Source organism: Osmia bicornis, chromosome 5, assembly GCF_907164935.1.
Source record: "Osmia bicornis bicornis chromosome 5, iOsmBic2.1, whole genome shotgun sequence".
Taxonomy (NCBI): Eukaryota; Metazoa; Arthropoda; class Insecta; order Hymenoptera; family Megachilidae; genus Osmia; species Osmia bicornis.
The window spans coordinates 3124969-3148634 of NC_060220.1; the positions used below are offsets into that span (position 1 = coordinate 3124969).

The following is a 23666-nucleotide window of genomic DNA, read 5'->3' on the forward strand; positions in this document are numbered from 1 at the left end:
TTCGTCAACAAATATAGATGTTATTTTAAAACAGCCAATTCTTATTCGGAAGAAGACTGTTTGTTTTTCTCTACTTGAAAGCTTTTCCTTCTGTGATGATTTTGAAGGAAACAACCACAACCTTTCTACCTCGCTCAGATGTCGTTTTTCTTGTTTTATTTTCAATTTAGCTTGAAATATCGTGTTTGGGAGATCAAAAAGATTTCCTTCTTGAACGTTGTTTTTTAGACACCCGTTAAAACTTTTTCAATGCAAAATTTCTGATTGAATTATGTTTATAATGAAAAATTCAATAGAGAAAACCATAAATTGGAGAATAAAGTTCGTTATGTCAAAATTACACGAATGCATTATGAATGAACGGACAGAATTGGATGCAGTAATAAAAGCAACTTCCATAATCCATCAATGATTACCAAGTTACCAAACGGCTCGGAAGAGCTTGATGCTTTGAGTTCATATTCACGCTCTTTGAACTTCTGTTTGTCCACATCGAGCTTCACTGCAGAACTCTCTGGCGTAATTAGAAGCACAAATAATTATCCACGGCTACGAGTACGAACAATTACGCGCGGTAACTTCGGTCTCGCAAGCAACCAGCTTACTGGTCGACGATTTAAAAAAAAAAATGATTCAAAACTTACAAAGCGTCTTTGGTTCGCTACGAACGAACAAAAAGTATACAGTTACCCTTTCAAAATCTACCGGATATAATTCTTGCCACGTGGAAATTATTCCACACGATTTTCCATCGACGTTATTTATGTACGCTTGCGATCAAATCAGGATTCCCCGGGGAAAATGGTAAAGTCTCGGGCTCCCACCCTTCCCCTTAGGCGTTGCCGAGGTGAATAACGATGCAGGGGAGGAGGCCTCGTATGTATAGATTTGTGGGGTTTACGCGGGAAAATGTAAATTAATATTTTAGTTATTCGTACTTTGCAATAGCACACTAAATTTTATAATATATCACAAGTAAAAATTATATTATTTCTTTTCTAAATTATTTTTAATATTAATACCGTCAAAGTTAAGGTTATTTCCCTAGGAAAATTCAATGGAAGAATAAAAACGATTTCGTAGGTAATAAAACGAGCGTAATTTCGAGCGTACACAGTCGCGATGACCGTAAATCAGTGAACTGTTGTTAATTATCGATGACACTAATGGACAGGATTCGATTGCGACATCGCGATACCATGGATCGACCGAGTTCCGCGCGTGAATTTGATAATTCACGCGGGATAACACGTTCGGGTGGTGCGTTTTAAAACATTGAAAATCGGCTCTCTCTCTCTCGACTTCTGTTTAAATCGCGCCGAGTTAATTGACGGGGACGATTAACGAGTAATCGGCTACTCGGGGACAGTTGAAAACGCGAATGAAGAGCGCATGTAAACGCGGAATGGAAAAACCGGAAAACGAGAGCGTGGCGTTCGCGTGACGCGTATTGAATGCGAAAGGTCGACGTTCTCGACGACCCAATTTAAGAAAAAGCGAGGGGGAGAAAAAAAAAATGAAACTTACGCGTGAAGAACAGCTTTCCGTCGCGCAGCAATTAGTATGGAATGGAAACTGTTATGGTGTGTAGCCTCCAGTTTGTTTTGAAGGGTGAAAACAAAGAGCTCCCTGGAACAAAGTAGAATGTTTCTGTGAACGAACGAAAAACGGTTTGTAAGAAAACGAGCCTTGGCATTTACACTCTTTATGAATTAGTTGCAAATATTTACAACCTCTTTAACAGTGTGTATTACAATATAAAATTGTAATTTTTTTAAAATCTGTGATTCAAATTCATTTATTAATAATAAAAGCTAAAAAATTAGAAAGATTCTAATTTAAATAATTAAAGTGCCAATCATTATATAGTTCATCTCATTTAAAAAAAATATATAAAAAGAAACAATTCTCCTAACATTAACTTGCTGTGAAAATATTGTAGCACAACAATGGATCGAGAAATCATTCCAGGCGACAGAAAAGAAAAAAAATATGTAAAATGGAATCATCAAAAGAGGAAAGAAACGACACGGTCGACAAACGACGAGATGCATATTTAATGGCAAACGATTATTAATGCGCGCTTACCAGATGATTGATGAAACTGTGCACAATTCTACTCTAATGACTTCCGGCTACAACGCGAGGATACTTGCTGTTCGACTGTTCGCCGGAACGACGATACTTTTCGGCGAAAGAAACGGACGACGAAAGGAGAGAAACAATGAGAGAACGCTTGCAAATATCACCGCGACCTTCATATTGTGCAAGAACCGTTTGAAGAATTAATTAGAAGCGACCAAACGACACGAGTGCGGAACGGTGAAAAGGCTCGGATGCTGAATGCACCGTTTTACAATGCACGTTATTAACCCTCCGACTTCATTTATTTAGAGGCCCCCGTTAATTATGGCTTTTGAAACAACGGCGAAAAAAACATTCGGACAATGCGTGCCTACTGGTGACACGCTTTCGCCGTTGCAATTTGCTGATTCACCGGCGATTCCGTTTTTAATTATCATTGCCTTTTCAAACGATAACCCGAGCTTAAGTCCTACTTGAACGTTTTATTTTAAAAACTCGTCGACGAAATTCCTTCGAGGATTACAGGATAAAAATGCAAGGTATTTGAAATTAAGATCAATACTTGATCAATACTTTCAATTGTTTCATACAGAACCGTTCAGAAAATTTAATATCATTTTTATGAATATAAAAAATTGTTATTTACAGAAGAGGCTTTTCAAATGCTGGCAATAATATTTTATTTTGATAGAAAGTTATCGAGACGATATAAAAAAAATGATAGAATAACAATTTTGATTTTATTCAAAAGTGCCTGGAGGGTTGTCTCCCTCCTGTTTTCTATTTTATCGCTTCTGATAACACGGAATAATATTTGATAACATAGGATGAATATTTTCATCGAATCTATGCGAAAATATCGAATGAAACAATATTTTTCACATGGCAAACCGAATGATTTTATTTGATTTTATTTCAAACTACTCTGGTTCTATCTGTGTCATTAAACACGCGTGGGAGAGAAGATGAGAAATCAGGATCAGGATCGATGAACGAACCTCCCTAGATACGTGGAAATCAAATATTCTTCAGTGACTGCAATATCCGGCGTTGCGGTTCAATCGAATCGGGACTAGGTCTGACTACGCGTCGAGCTATACCACTGCCGCCGCAAATTACATATTCCACGGGACAAGGATCTCCGTGAAATCATTGCTACAAATCGATGCTGAATCATTCCGTCCGCGTCTACCGGCCGATTCCAACTAAATGTCTTGCCAGCTTTACTTAATTATTCAATCGTTTCCACCCTTAATGAGGTTTCGCCTTCGTTTCCGACAAGATTATCGCGCTTTCCTTCCAACACGATCGCCTTATCCGTACCTTATTATACTTTAATCGCTTTCGGTTGATACTTCTGTCATTCGTGGCTATTTATTAATTATAAATCTCTAATATTTTATAATAAAATAGATTCTAATGCCTTACTGGTATTTATAATCCTTGGAAATAGAAATTATTTAATATTAGAATAATTTGGATTGGATGTACGATAAATGAAAGATAGAAAATAAATGAGAAAATAATTTTCAAATTCTGAATTGGTACTACCTTTCTTCACCCAACAGCAGTGTGTTTAATTACAAAATAATTGTTTTAGATAATTAAGTCTATACGCGTACCGTAACGAAATTCAATCTAACATGCGCTAACTGTAAAACTCTGACGATAAAGTAACAGCAAACACAACGGATTCTCCCAATGGGATAACAACAAGAACTCCCACGCTCTAATCTCTTCAAGCACTCCCTCTTCGCTTCTAAAACTTCCGCCTCTCTCGTTATTCTCTCTAAAACCTCCGCCCATCGTGCACCGATTCTCCCTTAAGAACCCTCCCACATTGTACACACTCGTTATCACCACTCAGCTATTTTCAACGCACGCACTGTTTCCAGTTTTTTTTTTCTCTCCATACGTTGCTGAACCAAAACGCGATCAATCCCGGCGGGATAAATCTTCGAAAATAAAAAACAAAATAACCGAGCAAACAGCGAGGGTCGCGTTAACGATCGAGTTAAGTGGCAACAATCGAGGAGAAAAGGTCGAGCGGTCACGCGATTCGGAAATTTTCCCCTTCGTTTCTGGATTTTCATTGGTGGTCCTCGAGCTTCCTCGTAAATTCATGGGTCGCGGTGAGCCTCGCGATTAATATGCGGTCGTTACACCTCTTGGCAGGCGAACTCGCGACCGTGTCGTGTTTTCGAAGTACCTTAGAATTATTTGTTGGCAATTGCGGGCTAGTTATAATACGGGATAACGAAAAATTCACCGAATAATCAGTCACCCCCGGATCATTCGTTTACGTCCAGTATGGTAATGAACGTTTGCTAATTAATTTGGAAACACGCTGAATTTGATATTATCCTTGATAATAATTTACACCTAGACATTTATATTTTCTTATTTATTTACTTTTTTGTATTTTCACGGCAGCAATAATAACTATGTAAAACCTTGAATGTCAAGAAGAAGTAACCTGTGACTAATCGATTAATCAAGAGAGGCCACTCCATCACGATCACCCTTGAAAGAACAAGCACACTTACACGGGAGAACCTAAAGGGAAACCCTTAATTCCATGTTCAAAGAACTTTGAGAAGCCACGAAAAACATCTCATTGAAATGACTTTCCATTGAACTTAAAGTAATTATGAAATAATCAATAAAAATTTATGCTTTTCCAATTACAGTAAAGATAGTTATTCAAGTATTATACTTGACAAATGTAAAGGGTTAATGAAACCTAATTAACATAATAATCTAGAACGGAGAAACTCCTCGGAATGATCAGAAATATCAAGTTTCAATCTTGAAATCGTAACCCAGGAATCTCTCTTGAAAGGAACGATAAACGAAGGACAAAAATCGCGTCGAAACGACGACGTGGGTCAGATAAGTACGTTCGCGGGTAGACAGAACGAGTGCACGCGGTGCATTCGTCCCTGGCGAACAGTGGGAAGAGCACGGGGTCGTGGAAGAGGAAAGAAGTGGAAGGAAGCGTCGGAGAGAGAGAAAGAGTCGGCATGAAGCGAAACGTTGCACTGGCTGCTGGTAACGGAGAGTGTTTGTGTATTCGTACGTGTGTGTATGTATAGTTGAAGAGAAAGAGGTGGTCGACGAGGGGGGTCGCAGGAGGTCGAAGGGGGTTGTCGGAGGTTGTGGGTGGTCGGCGGCGAAACGGGGGTTCCTCGCGTGCAGCCTTGACATGGGCCAGGAAATCAATGGGACCTCCAACACCAACGCAAACTCGGTCAGTCGAGCCGCGCACGACCCATGCCTATAATTCGCAGTCGCACGCGGGAATGTTCGGCATCGTCGACTGGCAACGATCGATCCCCGCGGATCCAATCGAGAAACGCCTCTTTCCGTACGGGACCATTTCTCTACGCTTTTATTTGGCCGATTAGAAACGTAGGTAAAACGAATCGAAGGAATGGGGGGAGGGAAAGGAACACGTCCAAGAACGGGCGAAATGCCGACGCTGCGCTGCCTCTAATGTCGCCACGACCCGAACATACGAGATCGTGACCTCGATGAAACGTTCATTATTCGGTACACGGTGGTCGATTATTGGGAACGTTGGATGCGCGTCGTTTCTTCGTTCGTTTGAACCCGTCGATGAGAGAGAAAGAAGAAGGACGAACGGTTCTTCGCCGTTCGCCATTCGATTCGAGGGGTCGACGCCGATGACGGGTAGCATCGTAAAGATTAAAAGGATGGATGAGGAAAAAAATTGGGGTATCGTGTGCGGAGAAAATAAGAATCCTTTTTTCGACGCCCTCGCTGGTGCAGTAGATACAACCGTGACTAGTCAGACACGACGAGAATCACTTTTCTAACGTCATTTATTTTTCTATTATAACGTTTCGAGTTTTTTATTTGACAATGACACGAAAAAATTGAAGGGTTTAAAGAGAATTTATTTTTTATTCAATGATATATGGCATAGTTATTAATACAGTAGAATAAACCACGCCTGGTCAGACATACGAACGATCACTTTTCTAATGGTTCCATTTACTAAATCGAATTACCGATGCAATTTCTTGTCATTAATGAACATTTATTAATCACACGATAGAAATGAAATTTACAATACCAATCATCGGTGCCCTACATAGCAATCAATCAGTTCAATAAAATGGGAAAGGGTATTGAACGCGAAAATCGAAAGAATGATGGAAGTTCATTAACGAACGGTTGAAAAACGATCGTGTATTGACTTTATAAAGAGAATTCGTTCGCTCGACGAAGCTTTTAAGTAGCGAGACAGACAAGATTCGAAGAATAATGCTTCTGGTATTGTTCGTAATTCGATTCACCGATCGAGAATTCAATTTCGCACGGTGAAAAGGGACGAGGTGGGTGAGGATAGGAGAAGGGAGAAAAAAAGCGGTTAATGCAGTTCGATGGTTTATCGGTGGAGGAAAGGTAAGCGGTAATAGATCGAGCACACCTCGCGGTCGAGATCTCGATACAATGTCCATTGCAACGTCTGTCCCGATGACGGCACCGATACCGATAGCTAGGAAATGAAACGACGTTTCGAAGGAAACGTCAAACAGTTGAATAAGGACACATTGATCACGAATAGAAACGGCGAGAACTTTCTTCCGACTTTCTAAATCTATTTCTGACCTTTCGACTTCTGTCAACTTCCCCCGCGTAATCTATACATTTTCCTTTTGCTCAATAGCATTTCCACGTAGGATCTCGTTGCGAACAGTTACGAATTCTTTGATGCAAAAAAGAATTTCGTTTCTATTAAATTGATGCAAAAATAATTGCCCCATATTAATTCTAATTGAATAGAGTACATTTTTTTCAAAATAAATGTTAGAGAGAAGAAAAAGATTTTCCAGAAGAAAATCGAGATCCATGTCCAGTGTAATCCGCAATCGAACTGCATGTTCGAGTGGTGAAACCTTGACGAGTACGCGGCCAGGGCTGCCAATCAATGGCGAGGACATCACCCTCGCCGACCAACGTCTACGTCCATGATCGTCCGTTGGTCGCCACTATTAAAACTCCTACCCCTTTCGAACGATTGCAATATTGGAAAGAAACAACTGTCGTAACTCCTGTTAATTCCCATCGATCGAGTGCAAACTGCATTTTTCACCCCGTTACAAAGGTTCCGATGCTAAAGGGTTGAAAAGAATTTGAAATTCTTCGATTTTTGATCCGATATCATCGCCTTTAACAGCAAGCAATTTTGAAAAAGGAAGAAAAGAGAAACTGTCCCCGGTAACGTCTCCTTTCATCAACCGCCATCAACTCTGGTCCATTCTCTCTGCGTTGATCACCCGAGAGGAATAATTATTTCCGCGCGTCGCGCTGAAGAATCACGAACAAAAAGGGATTAATCACGGCGAAAGACATTAGAGTTCCAAAAACGGCCGTTCAGCGGCAAACGAATAGGGAAAGTATGCTTTTTTCAATCCGGCATGGCAATAGGATCAGAAGCAGCGGCTCTCGTCCGCGCGCACACGCGTGCCTCTGTCAAAGTATTCGGCTGTCGAATGCACGCCGTACACACGTACGGTGTAATGTGTACGGCCGAGTACGAGTGTAATAAAAGAGCTTTCTGGGTCGCATTAAGGTAATGCTTCCATGGCGCGGCTACGCGGACCGAGACCCGGCTGAAAGTTAGGCGAAATGGCGGAACAACGAACAACCAACGGATTTTCGGCTTCGTGAAAAGGGCGAACCGGTTCATCTGTATCTTCTTTACCCTTTGGATGCGTCATAATTTTCTTGAAAATCATCTTTTATACACGGGATAATATTCGTAAGTTTGTAAAAAATGAATTATTTATCGTTGATGAAGTATTTTAATTTCTTTTTTAATTTAATATTAATCCTTCTTTGCTCAAAGAAAAAGTAGTGCATCCTTTTAATTAAAATAATGTTCAGATCACACTAACAATATGAGATAGTAAATAGAAAGATTATACATATTACGAAATTAACTTGCAATTTCATAAATAATCCATATTATAGTGTGCCGTACTAGATATGGCTATTTCTACTGTGACGGTCAACGTGTTAATAATACACGAGTATCGTATGTCTGACTAAGCATGACTGTTTCCACTGTGGCAGTCAATGTGTTGATAGTAGTATAACCATACATTTTAACTTCAGAATGAACAGTCCGTTTTCGATGCTATCGTAGGTGTTTATAAAATGAAGAGCAAAGTTTCAACAGCATAATTAACCAATTATAAAAATGAAAGAAAATTAAGTGCTAAATAGGTTTCAAGATTCTTAATTCTTTTCATTTTATAAAATTACTCCGTAAACAAAACACATCTATATTTTTTCGAAAATTAGATTTAACATAAAATCATCAGTCAGTATACTCACGGAAGAAAAATTCTGAATCTAACCCATTAATTAATGGAAAGCCAATAACGCAGGCGATAAATTACGATCTTATCGATCGCCACCACCCCGGCGTATATACGAGCTTCCGTTTTCTTTTTGCACGGGGTGTTTCTTCATTGTTCCCCGGCGAACTGCATTAAACCCTGAAACGCCGATCACTGCAAAGCTCTATAAATATAATAATGAACCGAACGTTGCAACTGGAAGCGTCATTGACTAGCCATGCCCGACTAACTTTGCGAAATCGATCGCGTCTATGTCAGGGTCGCTCATAGCCGCTCGTCCTACGAAACCCGTTAACACGTTTACGTCTATGATGGTCACTAAAGACCGGCGCTACGAACTTAGTTTAATCGAATAGTTATAGAACGATTGAAGAAAAAAAAATAAATTCTAAACTATCAATCGGCTATCTTGTCCGCTACCAAACCATCGATACATCGAAAATCATATTCCTTGCTTCTAAATCACTTTGAATATTAATATCGTTAAAATGAAAATTTAGAAAAATCGTCTACTTTTCTCGATACTGTACCGGTATTATTTCCGCTGCGGTATTTCACGACGTAACCTCGTTTTCCCATGAATCGTGTTTCTATTCGCCAAATAAAGCTAAAGCTTAAGCTCAAGTGGTCAAGATCCTGAAAATCTCTATAGAAAATTTCCAAAACTACTGGACGTTAATTACCAGCGATGAAAAAGCATACCCGACCCCGCGAAAGCTACAGAACATACCGCCGAATAAATTGAAGACGGAAGAAGAAAAGGAACGAGGTGGCCTCCTATCTTCTTCTTTTTTTTTTTCGGTTAAGAATCACGAGGAGGTTCTGTGAGCACAGTTGGTCGAAGCGATCCCCTAATTGGATAAAACTGAACGACGAGCCGGTAACTGGTAATTTCCCTACAGCAACGTAATTACTGGCCCGTATTTACGCAGAGGGCTGTACGCGGACCAAGGTGGCGCGAGTACAGGCCAGGTGGAAAAAAGGCAGCAACACGGAACGGCAACAGCAAACCCTCGCGGTGGTATAAAAAGCCATCGCAATCTCGCGGTATACTGGCACGCTAATGGGACACTGATATAATTAACTGCTATACCTACGCTCTTATCGAGCCCTACCGACGTTGCTGCCGCCACCGGCGTCGCATACCTTGAATAAAAATAGCGCTAATCCTATATACAGTCACCGACAAAAACAAGCGTATGCAAGCTGCTTAAATTCAGAAAGCAGGTAAACGATATACCCGAGCGTCGGAAGTGAATAATTTTTAATAGAAACACCTCGATAAATCGTGGAACACCTACCTAATTTTAGCTTGACGTTTACATAAACGCTATACAACTGCAGGGGGATATATTTATTTTTCCCACCGCCTGTACGTATAACAGGTAACGCTTTGTGATATCGGCCAGAGCAGCTGCACACGCGAACACGTCATTTTCTTCAATTTCCCTTCCACGTCTTACGTCAATGCGCAACGGGTTTTTCGTTTGCATTTCACTTACCAAACGACACGTTTCTTTCTACCCGTGTACAATCGGTGTCACGCTGGAGGGATGCTCGTTTATGGGGGCTTAAACGAACACGCGAGTCACGAAAAGGGAACGGGACGATGAGTCGACACGTGGGATATTTGATTTTTCTCTTTTTAAAAGGAACGGACAGGTTATACCGTTAACTGATTTCAAGGATATCCGATACGTGGATGAACGATATTGTCGAATTGTAAATTGTGCCACGAACCTGACTCGATGTCATAAAACTAAAGATTAATAACGGTAAACGTTCATTCCGGGATACTTGAGGATGCAATAAAGAAGATTTTCCATGAATCGGCTTTCGAAGCTTCGCGATCTTCGAAATAGGACTTATAGACCTTAAAGATAAATCGAGGATTAGACCTTCGAAACCTTATTGCGAAGCACGAAATACACTTTCGACTCGGTGACCCAGTTATCCTGCCAGTTTTATCCAAGAATATCTTTACGATCTTTCTGAAGACCTTTTAAGAAACCGAACTGCCGCCTATTCAGTCCTATCTTGTTTCGTCTTTTGGACAAAAATAACGAAAGATAAACGAACGTAACGTAAATCGTTATCGAAACAATGGAATCTATTTGTGAAAATTCAATGAAAATTCAATGTCTCGATATTTAATCCATCGATTGTCGTGTGCGCCGGTGAACTGCCGCTAATTTTCAGCCAGTTCGGGCTACTTCCAGGAATTTCTCGGTTTAATTGGAGCACGTTGTTTTCGACCGACTGGAAAACGATGTTCATTATAAACGAACACGGGAATGGCCGGATGGCGGCCAGGGGATATCGTGTCCTTGCAAATTACGCGAATAAACAGCCGTCGAAATTGATGTCCATTATAATGAACAATGTGGCCGAAGACGTCAACGCCGTTTAACGATTCACCGATCGCTTAACTTTACGAATTAGCTGCTAATTGAAACACCGTGTCGCGATATCGACCTACCTGTGCATGTATTTTTCCCAATGTACACGCAAATACTTTCTCATAATTTCCTGGCAATCAACGAATCGAGTTTCGGCTAATTGCAACTGGTCAGAAGCTCGTTTGTTTCTTGCTGCAATTTAACGATTCACTGACAAATTTTTGTCCGTAATTTCGAGCTTAATTCATTTAATAGATGAATAATAAATTAATCACAGATTTAACGTAATTAGCTGAAAATCTCGCGCCGAGGTTTAGGTAAATTATTGGCACACTTTGTATTGGCGATAGTTTCTGCCCGATGTTGGTTAATTAAAGCGCGGCAGGATCGAAATGAAAATTTTCAATGAAACGTTCAGGTGCGTGATAACGCGGCCACGCGATCACTGATAAGGAAAGTAAGGTCTGCGTGTCAGTGCCTTCTCGTTTCCATTCAAGATGCACGATTTTATTCGAAATTCATAGTAATCGAGAAGAAGAAAATTCAGTTTGACTTTTATTATTAATTTAGTGAAAAAATTTATCAAGTGAAAATTAATTAAATCAAGTAAAATTCGCTCCTTTTTACCGCGATACCTAATTTCAAATGTTTTAAAATAATAAGAGAAATACGAAATGTATTACCATTAATTTTATTAATTTAACAATATATTATATTATAGAAAAGTTTTCTTTATTCTGATTACTATTGTACGTTATTTTTCGACCCGTATGTTTCGGGTAACGTTGTTAATTCCCGGCCATTTTTCTCCAGCTAAGGTCTTTGTTATACGCATCGAACACGGTACGAATTAATCCCGTAGTAGATTTTTTGCTCGTTGCCAGCAGGTTTTGCGAATTTGCGCGAAATCCTATCGGAGTTGGTCGGTGTACAAGGTTCGTATACGCGTGGAACATTAAGCCGTCCGTGTAGCTTGCATTTAATCTCGAAAAATGAACACGCTACGTGGTTTCTGATGTTACCGTGTACGAAGTTTTTGTTCGCCGCCGGGTGGCACGCGTTATGGGTAAACTTTGTCGAGTGCAATCCGGTGAAACGTTGGCTTTCCAAGTGTTTCTTTTTTTGCAACGTCGAGGGTTAAACGTGCGGGTATGCGTCTGTCAGAATTAATCAGAAGGAAAAGAGACGGTATCCCTGTCGGACGATGGAATATAAAAGTAATAACGAGGAAAAATCTGTCGTTCGTTCGAGCTAATTGACAATCGTTCCATCGTTTCATTCGAGCGACCATCTGAATTGCAGAAATATATCGCAGAAATAAGTGTGAATAATAGTACATGATCGATAACGATCGTGCTGCGTCAACCTGTCTCCCTATTTACCAACCTAAATATGAATGTCCCAGTGTTATCGTATCCTTCTCTAATCTTCCACGATCAATCACGAAAAGTGAAAGACACCTACTTACTTCCTTTATCACGTAAGCCTTTCAAATCTGGAAATAAGAAGGCTTTTGTGAACTGGAATGAGAACGTCGCTTTGAAATTATTTGCTGCATAACTGTTGAGCTCGGGATCAATTTACCGTCGATCCAGAACGTAAATAGAACAATTTTGTAATAAATATACGACTGTTTTTACGTAAGAGTTGTGCAAATTTATTATTATTCATGAAAAAATATTGTTTCTTTATAAATCATTTTAAATACATTTGTCAGAGAAATTATTGATACCGATTACTTGCATTATTTTTTCAAAATTTATCAAATTTATTTATGGGAGAGAAAATGCTAAATATATGAAGTAGAATATTGAGAAATTACAGTATACTTCCCACTGTGACAGTCAAAGAATGGAAAGCTAACTCTGTATCCACACTGCAACAGCTCTAAGTAGTTCATCCTCGTAATTAGTCAGACATGCAGTCTTAATCTCCTGCGAGCGCATCTATGAGACATTGCACATTACAAACGATCACATCTATCATTTTATATTTCTTCATTTAAAAATACACCCATACAATTAATCTTCATTTGATAAATCTTATAAAAACAATAAAAAAAAAGAAACCGAATGGCCAATGTAACTAAAAATGCCACTTTATAAAATCAACATAATATTACGTTTTTCCACGATTTTCTAATCCGAGCAATTAACAATGCCAACATCGCTATCTAAATAACTTGGAGAGCAGGTAAAGTTGATGGCGATAAGAGAGCAGGGTAAATCCGTGCCGTAACTAAAAGCCATTTTCATCGACTGTCCAATGCCCGTGTAACGCGGTTAATTCCTCATCCACGTCAGCTAACCGGGAAACGAGTTCACACGGACGCCAGTTAGGAACAGTGAAATCAAAGTAATCCGTTAGCCGGTCGCTTCTGCACGTTGGACGGACCCTTCCATCGCACACGGATGTGGGAACGGTTAGCGAACCGATGCGGACACGTACGAGGCACGAGGGCACGATTACGTCGGCACCGAGCATTATCGGAAAGTGCATTAGCACCGCGTCGATCTCAATTCCTATGCGCGATTTCCACTCGGCGCCGATACGCGTTCAACGAGCCGAGCTCGTGGTGCTGCTTCGTGATCGACGCCCAACGATCGCCCGAGGATTACCCCTTCGTACCGATTATAAAGGCAGAAGCTGGGATTTCCTCGTGTAATTACTCGTCACACCGACCGTTCGTCAAACTGCATCGACGAAACACCGAATGGACCTTCATTTTCACCCACGCTTTTCGACCACTTCGTTCCTTTCGTCGTTATAATTCGTAAGCATCCTCTTATAATTACAGATAATTTTAAATCACTTAGAATCCCTCGAGTCTACGGGTATAATGATCGAAGCGGAGAGATGAAAAACAGAACTAATATTCACAGCAATTACCCCCAGATGGCTCGGACAAAATAAGGTTGAGGATCTAAATTAAAACCATCAAGATTAACGATAACAAATGAACTCGAGCGACGTTTGAAATAATAAGAAGATAATAGCGAGCAGATAGTGGGAGAGAATTATAGTACTGTAATATTCATGGTGGAATTCACGAAGCACACTGTGCTTTAATACACCGTGGAAAGAATGAATACTTTCACACCTCCGGCTAAACGAAGATTAATCACGATGATAACCATGCTACAGAAACATAAGTCTGAATTTTATATCATAGAACTAATAATTAAAAACGTTTCAATTTATACTTGTATATGAAACGTGGATAGAATGATGAAATGTAACCGATTGAAAATGTTAATTGAAAAATTGAACAACGTTCGAATAAACGATTGACCAGGATAATAACGCGAAATACATAGATGTATGTATTAGCCTAGATGTATTGTAAAATGAATCGAGGGTAGCGAGGTATAAAAGGAATAGCAAAAGGGAATCTAAAGTGGTCACTATCGTGAACGCAGATCTTCATTGCGTGCTAGAGCTACCCTATAGGTAAGCTGCTGGCAATTGCAGGGCTATGCTTATCGGAAGTGGTCTGATACACACCGCTTTGCCTTTTCTTCTCCCGTTTCCACACCTGACCTGGCCTATCGAGAACGACAAAAATAAATTGCAAATGTTCCCCAGTGTCGTTCGACGACCAACCCCTATCGTGCCATTTTATCATTCCTCTTTTTTTCTTTCATACTTTGCTACCTGACTGTACAAGATGTTACGGGATTCTCAGACGAAATGAAAATATTAATTCGAATGGTGATCTTTGCAAAATATTCGGCGAAAATGAAGAGAGAACGAAACGATCGTTTCGGTCGATCTCATTTTGTACATCCTGGCACGAACAGGGTGGCTTCGCGTTTCCAGAAGCCGAACTCCTGATTGGCAGATCGAAGTAAGCCGTGTTCATGTCAGGAGAAACCCTCCTATTGGCGCGGAACACGATAAAGCGTAACTTTATGACAAGGTCTCGGTACGCCATTCGCCTGGAACTGTAGTTCGCAAATCGTTCCAACTTTCTAAGACACCCGTTCGAACAATGGTGTCATTGTTCGATGAACATACGAAAAAAAAACCGGTTACATTTATGACAAAGTTATGTTTATCCTATAATATTATAAATTAAATGTAATCAAATAATTAAGCCGAAGTATCGTTAAAATCACGCTGGTAATTAATAGCGAATAAAAGCATTTAGATGATCAAAAATTGATCCCTAATACTATTTATCACTTGTACGCCGCGGCAAGCGTTGATATTTCTACTGCTGCAGCAACGTATTACCGTTAAGTAGTACAACCTAAAACTGTTCAGCCCAACTACACTTACATAATTCTATGTAATTTAATTGCTGATTAATTATAAATTTATCTTTCCTAAATTTGGCTTACTTTATTTTATCACACACCCTAAGGAAAATATCATAAAAAGAGGAAAAAGGATGATAGCGTGCCAGGGTTGCATTACTCCCGGCAAAAACCGAAGTCGAAATGAAAAATGTTATTTGCCAAGATTACAGCTGCGAGATGGTACGTATACGATGCATAATCCCCTGCCGTCGATGAGGGGGGAGGGGGTAAAATCAGGCAATTTCTCCTTTCTAGCTATGCAGCCACTTATTAGAGGCTTTCAAATGATTTGCATGCTGCGCGAGAGGCGCAGTCCCGATTTACTGCTTATTGCTTATCGATCCACGCTCACGCTTTACCAATTCCCGTCAAAATCATCGCGATTTCGCGTGCTCGCTCCATTTTGCACAGACCCATATGTCATTATCGTCGATAACAGTTGTCCGTCTTTATCCCGCTTCTTCTATACGGGAGCGTAGATCCCGATCGCCATTAAATCACGCTTAAATTGCGATTAAATTCGATTAATCAGTGTACTTATCGTTTCATCAACCTGATTTTCATTATTGTTGATGAAACCGGTCGATCGCTCATGATTCTATGAGAAATCGCAAGTCTAAAGTGAGTGATTTTCGAATCACTAAATCTGAAATTCAATCTAATCGAATTTAACACGTTGACTGTCATAGTCTCTCAAATACTGTGACAGTCAACGCGTTAATTATTTATCCTATGATAAGCAAAGAATATTTTCAGAAGCGTAACTCGATCCTCGATCAAGATTCTTTTGCAAACAACCGGCAGAGACGGTCGAATCTCTGACGAACGATAATTACTCTTTCCATCTTACGTAACCGCGCAAACAAAGTTGCCAAGCCGGAAAAGTAAACGTACTGCATTGTTCGCGCGGCGTCGAAGCGTCAGTCATCTGTGTGCCAGCTCGCTGGCGAGGGTATTAAAAGATTGTTTCATCGGGCCACCGAGACAACGTCGTCCGTTGTCATCCTCGCTCGTATCCATCGATCTTAGTTAATTATACGAGCGATAGTGGCGACCTTTAATGGCTTTAATAACGTTGGCTCGCACTGCAGGATGCATACGGAATGACATAAATCGTGGACCTAACGTTTCGCATAATACGGAACGACTTTATTGCCCGGCGAACGATATACGCTCTGCGGGAGGGGTAGTTTTATACCTTTAACCCCCTTGTCTTACTGGCTTCAGCTTCGAAGGAAATCAGTTTCTTGAAAATTGTTATTTATTTACACGTTAATAGAAAGTGACTGAAATATTCAAATTTTTTAATTTATTTTCGAACATAAATGTCATTAAAATTGTACTGAACATTTTAAATAGTAGATGGAAGCATTGGGTCATGAAAAATTCATTCTTAATATCCTTGGTAATCTCTACTATCGTACGCCGCGCAAAGCGTTGATATTTCTACTGCGGCAGCACCGTATTAAGTAGTAAAACCTAAAAATTCTCAGCCTGAGTGTGCTCAGACAGTTGGATGTAATTAAGTCATTGATTGATTATGAAATTATCTTTTGGTTTGTATTGAAATTATCTTAAAGTTTGTAGTAAATTATATATTAGAAAAAAAATTTAATTTCATTTAATATTAATTAATAATTGAAGTTTGCAAACGACAACTTTGATTTCATTACGATTCCCGGTTAAATGACCATCCTCGTCCCCTTTTACCCGAAGGCAAGAGATAAAAACTGTTGGAAAAAAAATAGCAGCATTTCCCAAGCTGTATCTAATATCTCTGAACGAAACGGCCAACATTGGCCGAGTAGAAGTCGAGGGAATCGCGTACAAGTTCCGATTCCGTACGGTCTAGGCCAAGGGATGCTTATCTAAATTCCCAGGAACATCGCGTGCTTCACGGATAAGCCGGCCACGAATTGTAATAAGGACAACGAGAATTTACTTGCGGGCAAATACGAGAAGGCGGCGTCGACTTTGTCCGACAAACTTTTATGAGAGAAGCTAACCCCTACCACCGCATCTTGGACTCTGCTTTCTCGAAACGCGAAATTACACGTTGAAATTCGTCCGCTAACTTTGTTCGCGCGTTAACTCGAAATCTTTTCCCACAATTTCGTTCGATGTGTATGAAGCGGCACGGAATATGTCTGAAAGTCGAACAGAATCTAAAACGTTTGCGTTACGCTCGAGAAAGGTTTAATCCATGGAATGTGCGCGGATTGGTCTCGTGTTTCGCGTCAAAGAATGGAGTTCACTGATTGTTATCGACAAAGACGAGGTACTTAAATTGAGAGGAAATGATTCTTTATGCCTGATGAATCATCACAAATGTTCTCTTTTAAGCGTTTCCACTTATGAAAATACCAAGAAATGAAAATTACTTGGGAAATTAAAATTAAAAAAATTTTTTAATTTTACGAAACAAATTTTATTACGGGAAAATAACTCGAGGGGTAATAAATGAATTCCGTGCAGAGGATACCTCGACTTCCAACCGCAAAGGGTCAATTTCCCAACTACCATCGCGAAACTTTCAAGAACCGTTCTCGAAGGTATTTTTTAAGTACACAAAGGAAAATTCGATTCTTTGAAACTGCTGGCGTGTTCGATGTAGAGTAACGAGTATCAGAGGCGGTGAAAGACGATGGAAAGGTTTCGACGAAAAACTTCTTATCTGTTAAGGGTTCTCGGGGACACATCGCGTGTCCCGTAGATAAGCCGACCGCAGAGTCGCAATAAAGACAATGAGAAGTTGCTTTCGAGCGAAGTGGCCGGGACGAGGGTGGCCGTGGTCTCGTCGACGATCGTTCTTGTTGTTTGTAACGATTGTCGTCGACCGTTGTATCTTCGATCTTGGTTAATCGTCCGGGTTCGTGATCGTGAACGCGTGACGGGTAAAAAGGGCAACGAGTGGCAATAAAGACGAGCAGAGACCCGTTGCTCGTCTTTGTTGAGCTTCCTGCGTATCTCTGATCTCTCTTATTCATGCGAACTGACACACAGCCTTTCGTTATTTACGTCCATCACTGTGAACACGGCCACGGTCAAGAGGACGTTGAATGGCGATAAAGAGAGCCGACTGTCATCCCCCATTGACCAGCTTGTAACCGACAACTCCTACGATTTTGATTACGATTTCCATTTTCATTTAGACTAAAGATTGCTCATTCTAGTTTCTCTTTTTTTACGCGAAAATAAATTTGATATTATTGCTATTCTCTGTAACTTGAATTTTCAACGTTTGGGAAAATAAATGATAAAGTTACTCGCAAAAGAAATTCTCAAACTTCTAATTCTGACGAAATTAATATTCAAAGTAATTTAGAAAAAGATAATATTATTTTTAATTATTGTACATTATAAAATTGAGTACAAAATTCCAAAGTACGAATGACAAAGAAAATATGAATTCAAATTTTCCCACATAAACAGACCTACATATATGGAGTCTCCTTCCCTACATTATAATTCTCCCTGGGGATGTCTATAGGGAAGGGTGGAAACCCCGGACATAACCATTTTCCCCGGGAATGACTGATTTGATCATAAGTATACTTCTACTTTAAATTAACTTTTGAATTCCATTATGTTCCTATATCGAAGGTATTTTCTTTTTAATTACTTGTTTAATATTACGGAAGGTAGACGTCTTCACTTTGATTCGAAACAAAAGTTTTATTCAGAGTGCATACTCGGTCTGGAAGAAACTTTTCTAAGGAGTATTCTTCTACAATCGCAGAAACGGTGAATATACTTCAGATAATGAAGTTATGCGCGACATTCTGCATAATGAGAGAGATTAAAGGATGTAATAACTTGGAAAGTTTGCACGCTACATCCAGGCCGAATGTCTGTCTAGCCTTAAGAAAACAACTTTGCCCGTTTCGTGGGCCTATTTCCATATCTCAAGTACATGTCACTAATCCTATATATCTAACAAATGCTATACCGAGCTTGTTTCTAAGATTCAACGAGTTAATTAACTCACTAGAGATCGAATTTTTCTATGCTCGCAAAAAGAGATGGTAAAATGCCTTTAGAGATACTTGTAATTATAATTTACAATTTCAAATTTATCTAATAAATTTGCAAGTTAATACTTTACCAAATTTAATTTATCCCTCCTCATTAATGACACCCTTTCAAATAAAATCTGAGTACCTATGTTTTAATTAAATTTCTGGTTACATTCATCCTAAGTACTCTTTTATATTTTTAAACAAAATAATATTTTCAAATAATATTCTAGACTTCATATCTCAGTCTTTACTATTTCTATGTCCTGATGAAAAGTCACCAACCATTTCCATCATTTTTCCACACCCTCGACCTTAATTATGCGGTTCATCGAGTCACCGAAAGGAGAGTAAACAAAATCAGTAATCACGATCCTATAACAATTCTCGTTGACGATGTTGTCAACGCGTAAGCAAGGCAAAAGTCGAGATTCTCGGCATGTTCGCCGTCTAAAACGGCCCAGACAAACACAGAAGGGGGGAGGGGGGGATGCTCGCAGGAAGGTTGGGGGTGGATTGAACGGAGGAAGAGAAAGGCGCAGTATTCTCCGTTTGAATAATATATGCGCTTGCCAAGAGGCTGCAGGATAAATGTAGTCGTATTTGCACAACAATTTCCAGCGTGTAGCTCTTGTGCTGTCGGTCCGTTTGCCGAGGGAGGAGGTCGACGTTTAATGAGCCGTGTCTCACCCTCGCCCTCGCCCTCACCCTCCGTCTCCTTCTTGTCCTCGTCTTCGTTACATCGCGAGGGATCGTTTGACGCGCGGTACGTTGTACATCGTCCTTCCAGTGCAAAATATGGAAAAACGAAATCGATATCGAACGATCCCCGTCTCTGTGACGTTAGGCTACGTAATTGCCGTCTTTGAGACACCTTTGGGCTATTTTTGGACAGATTGCACGTCACGAAATTTGTGATACTTGAGAGAATTTGAAAATTAGATGGAGAATGATGATGTACTATTATTAACCCTTGGGCTGCTGAGATAGGAACAATTTAATTTTAATTTTATTTTCTAAGCTTCTCAATTATTTCATTATTTTTCCTGTAATTTGATTATTTTTCCCATAATTTTAGTCAATGGAAACTAACATTATATATATTTAAATAATTTTAAAAACTCATTTTCTACCAAGATAGCATAAAACATCCACTAGAATCCCTGCATTAGTTTAACACTTATCAGATTCTTGAGATTTTCATGGACTGGATGCTTGCAATTGAATCTATTAGAAGCTTCCGACTATAAACCGTGCCCTTTAGGGAAATAATCCTGAGGTTTCGCCGGTATAGTAACTAAGTAGTTCCACCAGAAGTTACCTAATCCCTGGTCTCAGTTGCAATTACAAATTTTATTCAAAATCACTGCACGAAGAAGATCTGAAAAATTCACCGTTTCAACGTGTATGATAAGCTAAAATGTAAATTTTCAGCTGCTTTATACGAGGAAAAACAATTTTCCGCGGAATAATTCAAGCGTTTTCATGTAAAATACGCTCAACGAAGCATTATAACGTTTCAATCCCCGCGACCCAAAATCACGAAAAACAGAAATTTTTGTATGTTACCAACATCAATTTATACTTGTAAAAGTTTTTCGTAATTAAACTCTTAAATAACAAACTATAGTAAAAATGATAAATCGCGTCAAGCATTATCGATTCAAAAGGGATGAAAGAAAATTCATTTTCGCGACAAGGCAATGAAATCCTTTTTCAAAGTTCTTTCTCTTCTCTCTTATTTACAATCCAAACACGCGAACTTCCGCGAAAACACATCGAGAACGACGACAACGAAGCTTGCGGAGGGAGGATCGCGATGAAATGTTATTTTTTCGGGTTAATTTACAATGAAACGATGCGAGGGCAAAATAAAAGAAAGAGTAATAGAAGAAAAACGAAGAAAAGACTGATAGCAATTTAAGTGTTGCCAGGGGTGGCTCGTCTAATAGGTCTTCTTCGTCTTTCTTAACCGCCCCCCTTTTCACTGTGAGCTTCGCTTACCTAAATACCGGAAGCGGTTGCCTGGAAAGCGGCGACGACACTCTGGCTACACGTCCGTCCTCTCCTTAAGCCGGTCTGAAACAAGAAACACGAATGAAAGGAGGATTACGCGGAGGCCAACCTTCTCCCCCACCCCAGGCTTCGTCAACAAATGGTTACAGAAAGTCGAGCGAAATAGTTTGAACATTCAAAACGAGCAGATTAAGTTTTTCCTTGCTGTGTTGAAAGGCAACCCGGTTATCCAATTTCTTTCTTGTCCCCCTCTCGTCAACGTACCCTTTCCAATTACAACCCTGTCCACGTCTAAACCCATCTGGAAATTCTCGTTCGCCAATTTTCAAGCCACTGACGAGTGACATTGTCACGCGTTGATTAACTTTGAATGACGTGAATTTTAACAGGGTGACTGTTATGCGACTCATACGTGGCTGATGCTTCGATTTCCATAAGAATAATTTTTTTTTTTCTAAATTCCCAGTTTCAGGACTTTTCCCTTGCGAGAATAAACGAGCGTGTCGAATGACAGTGCCAAAAATGAAATATAAACCGTTTGGCATACCAACACGCTTCCAGCCTCGATGTCCGATGGTGAAATGTGTACCGGTTCTCTTGGAATCGTCGGTAAATTAAATGAGGAGCTTAGCCTGGGCAAGGGGTGGCGTTAAATAAATTGCTGGAATCCGTTCTTTAATTACGATTCGCCTTGAAAGAAACACGAGCGACGCAGGGGAAAAACAGCGAGTTTAATGAGCCACGTGAAAGGTGCGCTTAAACCTAGCTCGTCTTTTCATCTGGCTGAAAATTTCGCGAAAATTCGTTCCGTTTTCAGCTCGGATGATTTTAACTCGGCTTACCGCGGCAAAACAGCCGACGTATCCCCGTTTATCCCGGTTAAAAGTCGGCGATTCGTTAAGAATCAGTGACCTCTGGCTACCGTGTACAAACAGAAGGGGTGGAAAGAAAACTCGAGCAAGAACGAGGTGGAAAAAATAACACGCAAAGTGCATCCCTACCGTTTGCGAGGGTAGAAAAGTTGGCCAGAGGATGCGTTCCACTCGTGCACGTGGCTGTTTTCGCAAGCTTACAGCCAGATCTGTACACAGCCAAGGGGTTAACCGACCGCGTATCCCCTGCTATCGTCATAACCCACATAGAGGGCGTCACACCGACCAAAGAACGGGTCGGGGCGAGGGTGAAAGGAGGTGGCCAGTGACGTCAAATTCCCCGCGCACACGTGCACACAGGTTCAACACAGATGCGTCGATAAGCTTTTGCTGGATGCTGCATCTCCTCCCTTCTCTCTCCCTCGCTCTTCGGCCTTTTTTTTTCTATCCTAACTACCGAACTATGACGTAAACCGTTTTGCCAACGGTTTTCCATTTATCTTCCGTCTCTTAATTTCCTACGGAAAAATCGAAAGCCCGCGTAGCTGCAGACCCGCGATTCCAATACATTTCTGCGTCAAACTGTCAACGCGTGCTCACTCGATGGAATACCGGGGGTTAGGTGGATTTTCTATCGATGCGCTTTGCTGTTCATTTTCCAACCGTAGGACGGTGCAACGGGCACTGCATCGGTAATTGTACGCCGACGTTTCGGCGAAAAGAGATTTATGACGCGAAATGAAACGGGAACGTCGTTCCGCAGCAGAGTTGGACAATTTTAAAATGACATTACCGTGCGACTTTGATTAACCCTCAGGGTTGGGATCAAGCTCTATATATTTAGAGAAGGGTCGTTTAAATATATTTTACAACGTACCATTTAAGATATTTCATAATTAACCAACGTGTTTATAAATTAACATTAGATATTCTTGGATAATTAATCTGTCTCTCAAGAATAAATTAATTTATTGCAAGCCTTGATGGCTTTGTATCTCTTCAAAAAATATTATTATAAATTTACTTCGGAACAAGTTAGATTCTTGATGCATTAAGGGTAAACCAGAGTTTCCATCCCTCACGTATAGACAGCGACATGAGTTATTGTAGCAGAATTCGCAACGTATTTTGCTTTGTTGTGTCACTATCGGTTAACAAATGCATAAAGTGTGACACGGAACAAGCAATATCCATCGACATGTTCGCTGTTATATGCCTTTCTTGTGTAATCAGCGTAAAACAGTCGTCGAAGCGGCAAGAAACATTAGGGAAACTTATGGATAACTATTGATACCACAATGGTTATTATTATATTTTTCTACAATTACTTGCTCTAAATATGGCAAATCGTAATAAACAATAACTAAATATGTAAAGAAAATGTATTTCTTTAATTTGAATATTGCCGCGCTTAGAGGAGATCGTGAGATACACGGTAGAAAGAGAACGATAAATATTTTGCACGTGATAAATGTAAATTGATGATAAACCAAGGCTATTGATAAGTGATTAGGAATTGAAATGTAATTAATAACATTAAATGTCGTTTCGTTTATTACAGGTAGGAACGTTTGTAAATAGT

The 23666-nt window shown here is 40.0% G+C and overlaps 1 protein-coding gene and 1 long non-coding RNA gene across 6 annotated transcripts in view; one reads left to right on the forward strand and one right to left on the reverse strand.

Moving 5' to 3' along the window:
* The window catches only part of LOC114876907, a 173913-nt gene that overhangs the window by 95556 nt on the left and 54691 nt on the right, over window positions 1-23666 (reverse strand). Inside the window, exons 3-4 of one of the 2 annotated variants that reach the window (XR_003789469.2) lie at window positions 21201-21275; window positions 1528-1629 (exon numbers count right to left, since the gene is read on the reverse strand). This is a non-coding gene — a long non-coding RNA (uncharacterized LOC114876907). The remainder of the gene's footprint in view (window positions 1-1527; window positions 1630-21200; window positions 21276-23666) is intronic. The other variant, XR_003789471.2, reaches the window with a different exon arrangement.
* LOC114876903 (gamma-aminobutyric acid receptor subunit beta) overlaps window positions 1-23666 on the forward strand; it is a 76038-nt gene that overhangs the window by 5696 nt on the left and 46676 nt on the right. The window lies entirely within an intron of this gene.